This window comes from Vipera berus, assembly GCF_964194415.1.
Source record: "Vipera berus genome assembly, chromosome: 4".
NCBI lineage: Eukaryota > Metazoa > Chordata > Lepidosauria > Squamata > Viperidae > Vipera > Vipera berus.
This window is the reverse complement of record NC_138206.1, coordinates 101,943,701-101,956,099: the sequence shown is the minus strand read 5'-3', so window position 1 is coordinate 101,956,099 and position 12,399 is coordinate 101,943,701.

Here is a 12,399-nt window from a genome sequence, read left to right as displayed (position 1 = left end):
ATTGATTTTTTTTCTTAAATAGGAAAGTCACTTCCTTGTGCAAATTCCCAAAGCCTCTTTGGAACAGATCTTGAATTTTTTAGAATTCTCAGGGCTCTGAGGATTAGCTACTTAATTTGATCTTCATTAATAAAGGAAGTTCCAATTCCATTTAACAGTAGTTCAATTTCTTCATTTCTTTCTGAGTGTAGGGATGGTACATCATGTTGTAAAATGAAGTCCTCTTGGGTGTTTCTTTTTAAATATCAGATTTTCAGGCTTGCCATAGTTACAGTTTTGTCTGTTTGGCAGGGCTTCGCCTACCATTGAACTGAGTGAGATGCTGGGAAGAAGGGAATTAATTAAAATTAAGCTTTTGATTAAAAGAGCCATGTAGGCACCCCATTAGCTGACTGCCCTTAGGCACAGAGAGTAATGCTATTTTGTTCCTAGATAGAAGAATATTCAAATATTAGTGCAGTGAACTTTTATATATGGAGTAAATCTTCATGGTAGGAACAGTAATATCTGAAGGGATGACTCTTCCAGTATAAGAAGGAAGGAAGGAAGGAAGGAAGGAAGGAAGGAAGGAAGGAAGGAAGGAAGGAAGGAAGGAAGGAAGGAAGGAAGGAAGGAAGGAAGGAAGGAAGGAAGGAAGGAAAGTATTTGACAGGATGATTCCTCTGGTGTATATTTACAGTATAGCAGAGTAATTAAATCATCTGAGGGAGTCCTGCTGAAAAACCTTTCTATGTAACACCAAGGCTGGCTGGGGAATTCTGGGAGCTGAAATCTACACATCTTAAAAGTTGACTGAGAAAGATGATATAGCTGCTTTAAGGAATCCACTCATTAAAATAAGGCAACATTAAGAGGATTTAAATGTATTTGATGGTTGACTCGTCCCTTAAATGAGATGAACAGATAGTAAACCAGGAAATGGATACATTTTTTTTTCCTGGATATACAAAAGACTCCTGCTAAGATTTGGAAGGATATTTTTAGAAGTGACAAATAAAAGGGTAAATTTTACTGATTCATAAAAAAGACGTTCTAAAGGATTTTCGCTTTGAGATGAGTAGCAAACTACCTCTGGGACTTTTGCTTTTGAAGGTGTTAAATAATATTTTTTAAAAAATCAGGGAAGATGTATAAGATTGGCTTGTTCAACCAGGGTTCCTCTTGCTGGACTTTTGCTGACAAAGATTATTGACATATCATTTGGATTTTGTTTTCCTTATATAAGAAATGACCCATGGGGGAAAAATTATGTTTTATTTGGAGAAGGTGGTAAGTTATTAAAATTGTTTTTTACCTGCTCATTACTTTACCTACCTCATTTATAATTCTTAATAAAACTATTCCAAAAAAGCAACTTTTAAGTGTCATCTTTTTCACACTCACATAAATGTCTGAGAAAAGTTAGCTACTTTAAAATAGCTATCCTAATAATGTGCAAAGCACTGCGAAATTTATGTTTTACCACTCTCTTATAAGAATTGTTCATTTTCACGAGATAAAGAAAAGTGAATATAAAACTGCTTTGTGCCAAGAAATTTCATCAACACTATTGCTGGGATGTAAAAAAATAGGATTATAAGAGCTGGGCTGCAAAATCTGAATGACATTAGGTGGCAGTAAAGACCATTCTCTTTGCTGCCATCTAGTAGCAAATTCCCCTTCATGGATTACTGCCTTGTCGTGGCGAAGGGGCTTGCGTAATTCAATGAAGCTATGAGCTATGCCGTGCAGGGCCACCCAAGACGGACAGGTCATAGCAGAGAGTTCTGACAAAACGTGATCCACTGGAGAAGGAAATGGCAACCCACTCCAGTATCTTTGCCATGAAAACCCTATGGACAGTACCAAAAGGCAAAACGATATGACGCTGGAAGATGAGCCCCTCAGGTCGGAAGGCGTCCAATATGCTACTGGGGAAGAGCAGAGGGCTAGTACTAGTAGCGCCAGAAAGAATGAAGCGACTGGGCCAAAGCCGAAAGGACGCTCAGCTGTGGATATGTCTGGTAGTGAAAGGAAAGTCCGATGCTGTAAAGATTTTTTCTCCATAGGAACCTGGAATGTAAGATCCATGAATCAAGGAAAGCTGGACGTGGTCAAACAAGAGATGACAAGACTGAACATTGACATCTTAGGTATCAGCGAACTAAAATGGACAGGAATGGGTGAATTTAATTCAGATGACCATCAGGTATACTACTGCGGGCAAGAATCCCTCAGAAGAAATGGAGTAGCCTTCATAGTCAATAAAAGAGTAGGAAAAGCAATACTGGGATACAATCCTCAAAATGACAGAATGATCTCAGTTCGAATCCAAGGCAAACCATTCAATATCACAGTAGTCCAAGTCTATGCCCCAACCACCGGTGCTGAAGAGGATGAAATTGACCGGTTCTATGAAGCCCTACAGCACCTTATAGAACTAACACCAAAAAATGATGTCCTTATCATCATGGGGGATTGGAATGCTAAAGTAGGAAGCCAAAAGATAACCGGAATAACAGGCAAGTTTGGCCTTGGAGTACAAAATGAAGCAGGGCACAGGCTGATAGAATTTTGTCAAGAGAATACGATGGTCATAGCAAACACCCTTTTCCAACAACCCAAGAGACGGCTCTACACATGGACATCACCAGACGGTCAACACAGAAATCAGATTGACTATGTACTCTGCAGCCAAAGATGGAGAAGCTCTATACAGTCAATAAAAACAAGACCAGGAGCTGACTGTGGCTCAGACCATGAGCTTCTTGTTGCAAAGTTTAAGCTTAAACTGAAGAAAGTAGGGAAAAGCACTAGGCCAGTCAGGTATGAATTAAATCATATCCCTGTTGAATATACAGTAGAGGTGACAAATAGATTTAAGGAATTAGATCTGATAGACAGGGTGCCTGAAGAACTATGGACAGAGGTTCGCAACATTGTACAAGAGGTAGCAACCAAAACCATCCCAAAGAAAAAGAAATGCAAGAAAGCAAAATGGCTGTCTGAGGAAGCTTTGCAAATAGCTGAGGAAAGGAGGGAAGCAAAAGGCAAGGGAGAAAAAGAAAGATACGCCCAATTGAATGCAGAATTCCAGAGAATAGCTAGAAGAGATAAGAATGACTTCTTAAATGAACAGTGCAAAGAAATAGAAGAAAACAATAGAATAGGGAGGACCAGAGATCTTTTCAAGAAAATTGGAGAGATGAAGGGAACGTTCAATGCAAAAATGGGCATGATAAAGGACCAAAATGGCAGGGACCTAACAGAGGCAGAAGAGATTAAGAAGAGATGGCAAAATTACACAGAAGAACTATACAAGAATGAGCTTAACGTCCCTGATAATCACAATGAGGTGGTCACTGACCTCGAGCCAGACATCCTAGAATGTGAAGTGAAGTGGGCCTTAGAAAAGCTGAGCAACAACAAAGCTAGTGGAGGTGACAGTATTCCAGCTGAGCTATTCAAAATCTTAAAAGACGATGCAGTAAAAGTGCTACACTCAATTTGCCAGCAAATTTGGAAAACTCAACAGTGGCCACAGGATTGGAAAAGATCAGTTTACATTCCAATTCCAAAGAAAGGCAGTGCCAAAGAATGTTCAAACTATCGCACCATTGCACTCATTTCTCATGCTAGTAAAGTTATGCTTAAAATCCTACAAGCTAGACTCCAGCAGTATGTGGATCGAGAACTACCAGAAGTACAGGCAGGATTTCGAAGAGGCAGAGGAACTAGAGATCAAATTGCCAACATACGCTGGATCATGGAAAAAGCTAGAGAGTTCCAGAAAAACATCTACTTCTGCTTCATTGACTATGCTAAAGCCTTTGATTGTGTGGATCATAACAAACTGTGGCAAGTTCTTAAAGAGATGGGAGTACCAGAACATCTTATTTGTCTCTTGAGAAACCTATATGCGGGCCAAGAAGCAACAGTGAGAACTGGACACGGAACCACTGATTGGTTCAAAATTGGGAAAGGAGTCCGGCAAGGCTGTATACTGTCGCCTTGCCTATTTAACTTATATGCAGAGCACATCATGAGAAAGGCAGGGCTAGATGAATCAAAAGTTGGAATTAAGATTGCTGGAAGAAATATCAACAACCTAAGATATGCAGATGATACCACTCTAATGGCAGAAAGTGAAGAGGAACTGAAGAGTCTCTTGTTGCGAGTGAAGAAGGAGAGTGCAAAAGCTGGGTTGAAACTAAACATTAAGAAAACTAAGATCATGGCATCCGGCCCTCTTAATTCCTGGCAAATAGATGGAGAAGAAATGGAGGTAGTGACAGATTTTATTTTCCTGGGCTCCAAGATCACTGCAGATGGGGACTGTAGTCAAGAAATTAAAAGACGCTTGCTCCTAGGGAGGAAAGCCATGGCAAATCTAGACAGCACACTAAAAAGCAGAGACATCACCCTGTCAACAAAAGTGCGTATAGTCAAGGCTATGGTCTTCCCAGTTGCAATGTATGGCAGTGAAAGTTGGACCATAAGAAAGGCTGAGCGCAAAAGAATTGAGGCCTTTGAACTCTGGTGCTGGAGAAGACTCCTGCGAGTCCCTTGGACTGCAAGGCGATCAAACCGGTCAGTCCTAGAGGAGATCAACCCTGACTGCTCTTTAGAAGGCCATATCCTGAAGCTAAAACTCAAATACTTTGGCCACCTAATGAGGAGGAAGGACTCACTGGAGAAGAGCCTAATGCTGGGAAAGATTGAGGGCAATAGAAGAAGGGGACGACAGAGAATGAGGTGGCTGGATGGAGTCACTGAAGCAGTAGGCGTGAGCTTAACTGGACTCCAGAAGATGGTAGAGGACAGGAAGGCCTGGAGGAACATTGTCCATAGGGTCGCGATGGGTCGGACACGACTTCGCAACTAACAACAACAACAACAACAGTAGCAAATTGTTCCTATCAGTCACATTCTGATAAGGGGTCTGTTATGTCGTGGTCTCTTGGGTGCAGGAATGATGACACGAGGCTGAGTACAGGATAACTCATACTTTATTCTTGCTATAAATATACTGAAACTTGGCTGCAACCAGCCACAATATATAGTCTAGCCCCTAGGCGGCATCCAATAGGTCTGAACCCAATCTTGCCACCTGGGGCTAGCCAATTGCAAGACAGGAGACAGCTAGTCTGGGTTACTGGAGAGCCGTTAGCTGCTCCAGCAACGCACGTGGTGTATCACCATAAGCCCAGTACATAACAGGGTCCTTATTTCAACCCAGAGCTACAAATATCCTCCTTTATTGGTACATTCTGATAACCACATCCAGAGGCCTATCTCCAAAGGGTTCACCTCTCAAATCCCATCCAGACTAGAGATGACATGATAGCAATGTTCCAATACTTGAGAGGCTGCCACAAAGAAGAAGGGGTCAATCTATTTTCCAAAACACCAGGAGGTGAGACAAGAAATAATGGATGGAAACTAATCAAAGAGAGGAGCAAGCTGGAACTAAGGAGAAATTTCCTAACAGTGAGAGCAATTAACCACTGGAACAGCTTGCCTTTGGAGACTGTGGGTGCTCCATCACTTGAAGATTCCAAAAGACACTGGATAGTCATTTGTCCAGATTTGTGTAGGGTCTCCTTCTTGAGCAAGGTGTTAGACTAGAAGACCTCCAAGATCCCTTCCAATTCTATTATTCTGTTCTGTTCTGTTCTATTTTGTTCTGTTCTTGATGCCAAGATGTATTGATAAGGTTTCCTAGCCCAGTATTGAAAATTATTCAAGAAAATAGTGAAGCTGAAAAACATAAAGAGTTCAAATCACTAGATGTTTGGGCAACAAAAAATGTTTCTAGGCTATAATCTTAAGGATAGTTGAAAGGTTTCTTATCTTCATTTCTATAAATGTAGTGGGAATTAATAGCAATAGCAGTTAGACTTATATACTGCCCCATAGTGCTTTATATTTATAGCACTCTCTGGGTGGTTTACAATGTCAGCATATTGCCCCCCAACAATCTGGATCCTCATTTTACTGACCTTGGAAGAATGGAAGGCTGAGTCAACCTTGAGTCCATCAAGAACAAACTCTAGGCTGTGGGCAGAGTTTGCCTGCAATACTGCATTCTAACCACTGCTCCAGGGCTCCTCAGTTCACAGCTGTTCGTGCTATAAAGTTTTCTGTTCAGAAATTATCTTGCCCATTCTATCTACAAAGAACCACTGTCCTCTTAAGTCATTGTGTAATTCTCAATAAGTATTTTTTTTCTAACAACTTTTTGGATGCTACCTATTTTTCCAAGCATTTGATAACCATCAAAGCCCTATGGCAGGATCAGGAACAGATATTCCTGATCTGTTTTTATTTTGTATTCTTAAGACCCTTAGTAGTATGCATAGATAACATACATAAGATAAAATAAAGAGTATATAAATAGCAGATCTACAAATAAATCAAAAACACAAAATAATCAATTTAAACTATATCCAAACCAAGAGAGGGCCAAGGCCTAAATACCCACAGATATGGTCTGTTTTGGAGAGTATAAAGATGTGAGCTATCCAGATGTCCACTGGGAATATAATTCTCATTATCTCTGACCATTTGAGATAAGTTGCTACCCAAAGCTGCTACAAACAGGATGTAAGTGCTGTAACAATGGATGTTGCTGCTTTGACAACTGATGGAAATTGCAGCCATTTTTACTTTGCTTTTAACATGCTTTTTCTTCTGTTTAGAGATCAGGTATTGAAGGGGGGATGGGGTGAATGCTTGAGCTCAGCTAGCCATAATAATAATGCAGCTCTGTGGGAACTTAAGGACACAAACCCATAACATTTTGGCAGGCTGAGGAGCTGAGGAGAGAGCCTGCACTCTGTGCTAATTGGAGAATGTGAATTATGACTGCTTCATGGGGGTGGGAATTGCAACTTGTTACTTTGTATCTGGGGGAAGGGAATCTAGTTTTGGGTTCAACTATGTAATGCCAATACTTTGTTTCCTGAATAAAATGTTCTTTAAGGAAGAATTCTTGCCTTGAAGTTCTCTAATGGGTTTCATCTATCGGAACCATGACACAGAATTCCAGGAAATGTTGGAGAATTATATATAATCCCCCTTGCAATTGCAGACATGAACCTGGGTCTACCAGTAACACTCCAGACTAATGAAAACCAGATTGTGGAAATCAGCACCTTAAAAAAACAGTAATTTTTGTAACTATTGTGAATAGTCAAAAAGGTTTAAGAATTGTTGTTTTCTAGTGCAGACATGCCAAACTCATGACGTCACGTGACATTGCACGACATATCAGAGCCTTTTTCCCATTGCCGGAAATGGGGTGGGCGCTGTTTCCTGGTGACACATCCGGCCCCCAGGCCAGCAGTTTGACCCTCCTGCTCTAGTGGATTTGTATGCTTGGTTTTTATAACATTATACATGGAGATTGAGAAGTGGAAAAATGTGGCTTATTTATTGCCTAAATAAGAGAATATTTTTTTTCACTTTTGCTTTTCCAGTAGTTTTTCCCACTGATTGACTGTGGATGTCTGAAAATCTTGGCAGACTTGTTCCTTAACAGACTATGATCATATCAAGTTGGTGGTTTTGGTCATTCACTCTTATCTTTACAATTTCTAGGGAACTTCTTTAAATGTACAATATTAAAATTAGTTAAATATATCTGTTTCCAAGGTCTTCTCCCACTGGGGAGAAATGAATTTATGTTACATTTTCTGTGTATTGTAAGTAACAACAAGAGTCAAGGGTAACATTTGAGTTATAAAGCTGTGTTATGCCTTTCAAGAGCAAATGTGAGTTATGGAGAAATAAATCCTCATAAGGTATAAATGGTAGTAAACACTGATGCATTGGTCCTTTAAGGCAAGCATTAAGTGGTGCCACCATTTATGGATTGCAAATTTCAGTTACTTAATAATAATGTTATTATGACAATAATTAAAAGGAGATAAATACTATATATAAAAAACACCATCCCAAAAGTGTTGGCATATTCAAAAATGATAACATCTAATATATAAATTCCCATGAAAGCCTTCCCATGGACCCATTTCTCTTCCTTCCAGTTTTCTTGGTAAAACAAAGGAGATCAGCTATCAGCATAGCAAGAGGTAGATTATTTTAATGCTTCACTTGGCTGTTTTGGCCTAATTGTAGCTTTATAGCTTAATTCTTTCCCATCAATTCTACCACCAGGTTTCAAGATGTATGGAGTTAACCTTTGAAGTAAGAGCATTAATCCTTTTGCAATGGCTATGGAGATTCTCAGTCATCCAGGTCAGTCAGCCAAATCTTCTATATTTAGCTTCAAGGGTCTGTCCCAATCACACAACGGTTCGTATATAAAGAATATATTGGAATCTCTAGTTCCCACATTTGCTCCTACAGACACCTTGGAGAAAATATGAAAGAATAAGATGGTGATAGATAACTCCCTTGAATTGGTCTAAAGTAAAGCCAAACCCAGTTGTGTCACTGCAGATGTTTTACATTTTTAGAAGGGAACAAGACCATAAGAGGGTTGCCACCTCTCTACTAAGCCATTTCAGATTAATTCTCTACATCCTTTTGTGTCCTCAGTTGCCCTACAGAAATAGATCAAATTCAGGACTAGGCAACAATATCCACTGACAGTCAGCCAGTTCTTCTCATGTGTGTCAAATATATCCATCAATTTTCCATATATGGGAACAGCTCTCAAAAGTGGATATTAAATGGTGGCATATTAAACACTGCCTGTCATTAACTCACTGATGCACAGACGTGCCTCTCTCTCTCTCTCTCTTTCACTCCTGCCAAATCCCTAATACTGTTAAGATTGTTCTGCTGAGATCTTAAGCTATGTTTGTTAATTATGGTAAAAAAAAAAAATCCTTGAAACAGATACGACTGAGAAACCACTCAATAAAAGGACTCTTTTCCAGAAGCATCTTGTGGAAAAGAGGCACTTCTTTTGGTTAGCAAAATGTTACAATAACAGTCACCTTTCGACCCAGATCTTTTTCTTTGGGCCAATTATACATCAATAAGATGAGCTACTGGAAAGACCAAAAAGTGACTGCTGAAATAGATGATGATTAAACTTCAAGGGAGAGTTTTTTCCTATTATTCTGTAATCCTACCGACCTGTCTATTATCTGGGAGGGAAAGCCCATATCTGAAACAACTTCTTTCAACCTGTTACTTCTGGTGTGTTTTTTTTATTTTATTTTTTTCTGCAAATGTTGCAGTTATATTCATCCTTGTGAACCACACTATGTGAACTCTAGGCAGTACAAAACGCACTGTGATTTTGTATCATGGAAATTGCTGAAATCCAATTCTAATTCCCCTTGAAAATGTACCTCTTGAATGAATATGTATTCCTGGACATGATTTGGAGGTTATGGTTTGAATCCAGGCTTAGTTATATCTGGAATAGAGCTATAAATATCACTACAACTTAAAACAGCACTTTAGACTGGCTGATTTTAATGGACTGACTCTAAGTCTGACCCAAACCTATTCTGTAGATTCAGCAATGTGCACAATTCTATTTTCACTTATTACTTTTTGTACATTTTTCCTCTCGTCACGTGAAGCTCTGATGCTTTGTCCATTTCTCCATTCAGTACATATAAGCCTCAGACTGATTTAATTATCTAATTTTTTCACAGTGATAGAAGGCTGGAGAGATGCTGCTCTAAAACTTCTGATTCCAAAGATGCTCTTTGTTTCTTTCATATAGCTTGCCTCCATTTATCCAAGGGAAGAGCTAGGTCAAGGACTTTTTAATCTCTTTTTTCTGCAGTGAGAGCCCTTCCAGGGCTCTTCCTCTTGATATTCACTTAGCCTGCGCACTTGAAAAGCACTTTGTTTACTGTAGAATCCATGCGATATGAAGTACGAGAAGGGCCTGTGAAAGTGTCTACCAATATTCAAATTGGAAAAGCACTTTGCACTCAGCTATCAGGTGACTCATTAGCCACGCTCACTTGAAGAAAAAGTTAAAACATAAAAGCAGATACATTTATTTAGAAAATGATTTCTAAATGGTGCTTTGACTTCCTTAGAAATGCTCCTGTGCAAGGATCTGAAGCTGGAAAAGCAAGTTGCAAGGATCTGAAGCTGGAAAAGGATGCTACTGTTGTCAAGAGTTTGTAAGGATTGAGATTTTTCTTTTCTTTGTTTTTTTAAGGTTAGAAAAGTGGTCAGAAGTTGTACCAGACTTTTTAAAGTGTAAAGAGAAGTCCAAGAGCTCAAGCAATATCTCAAAGTAACTCACCAGATTTCCATTATCTTCTTCTGTGTGCATGCACACTCACCCAAGATTATTTATCTTTGAAGGGTAATTTAAGCATGCAAAGAAGGGAAAAGAAAAAGAATGCAAAGATACAGGCTCTAAAATCAATATGTCAGCTTAGAACTGTGCTTCCCTTTAATGTGTCTACTGTAGTATATTAAAGTTTACCTTTTGAATCACATATGTATTGACTTAATTACATAAATATTGACTTAGCTTTATATGAAGCCCTTTTCGGGCTTGATATAACCACAATGTCAATATTTGTTGCATGTAGCAATACTGAACTTCAATGCTAATTTTGACTGATATTACTACTCACTGAATATATAATACAGAGCAAAATCTGAAATGACACCCTGACTGTAAAAAAAAATGCATTTAATTAGGATTTACCGAAGACGGCATTTGATGAATCATGGACTGCCATTAGCTTGGATTATCATTCTATCATTTCTGGCTTAAGATATGTTATTCTTAATATCTAAAAGAAATAGTGGGAAAAATAAAACAGGTTGAACAAGGCTGTTATGTGTTTTAGAGGACAAGTTTATATTTTATTTGGTTTATAGTCCCAAAGGTGCTTTTCCAAAAGACAATTGGATTTTCTTGGTTTGTTTCTTGAAAATGTTTCGTTTCTCATCCACAAAGCATCTTCAGTTCTAAACTGAATGGTAGGGAATGGGTCAGTGCACTAGATGGGACACTGTCTCCCATTATTTTTGGTATCCTGAGAAGCTAAGAAATAGTATATAGAACAGAGGAACAGGATAAGTTTTTCTCCATCTTAACTTTTTCTTCTGTCTGCACAAGCAAAGAATATTGTCCATCCATACCATGAAAAAAGGCAAAAATAAACCATAAACATTTCACATATGATCATATGAACAAGTATCTCTGAAATATAGAATAGGCACAGTGGAAGATCAATAAACCTAACATCATGAAAAATAGTGTTGGAGTTTTATGAGATCTTATTCAAATTTGTATCTTATCCTCCAGTGTGATCAGTTCGATCTGTCTTTGTTCATTCCTTTTTCAGGAATTTTATCTCCTTTTCCTATAAAGTATTGTAAAAATAGCATGTGGAAAAAGACAAGGAATCTGAACAAAATGTCATAGTTATGGTTAATGAGCACAGATGAGCTTCAGAGTTTTGAAGACATACCGTATCTGAAGAGGGTGACACTCCCTTCTGGTTTACAATTTGAGAGTCTTCTTGGATCCATCACCATCATCCATCATCAATAACAAGAAGGGCACTTTTACCAATTTTGTTAAATTAGTGCTCCCATTTCAGAAGGACAGAAATGTGGAGCCAGTAATGAATGTTCAAGAATCTAAAATTGCATTACAATAAACTGTTCTTCTTAGAGCATCTCTTGAAGATACTCTGGAAACTCCAACTAATCCAGATAGATTGGGTGATAGATTGGATGATAGATGGTACTTCTAATAAATGCCTTGTCATCTCAGTTAATGGCTGCCTTAATTACTAGGTGGTTTCTGTCTCCAATTCAAGTTCTTCAATTGGGCTATCTCTTGGAACCAGATAACATACAAAACCCATTACACCATATTGTTCACTCTATATGTTTCTAGTTTAGCAGGTCTCATTATGAATATGCTTCACTATTATTGTTATTTCCTTCATGGGACCTTGACTATAAAGCAGTGCTTTTTTATTCTTCTTAATACAATAATGTAATAGTTAATATAAGGCCATATTTGAATATGGAATATAGAAAGGGTGCAGAGAAGAGCAAGAAAGATAATTAGGGGGTTGGAGGCTAAAACATGAAGAATGGTTGCAGGAATTGAGTATGACTAATCTAGAGAAACAAAACTCTAGGGGTGACATTATAGCAGTCTTCTAATATTGGAAGGACTGCCACAAAGAAGAAGGGGATCAACCTATTTTCCAAAGCACCAGAGGACAGGACAAGAAGCAATAGATGGAAACTAATCAAGGAGAGAAGCAACCTAGAACTAAGGGAAATTTCCTGACAATGAGAAATATTAACCAGTGGAATGGCTTGCCTCTGGAAGTTGTGGCTGCTCCATCAATGGAGATTTTTAAGAAGAGACTGGATAGCCATTTGTCTGAGATGGAGTAGGGTCTCCTGCTTGAGCAGGGGGTTGGACTAGAAGACCTC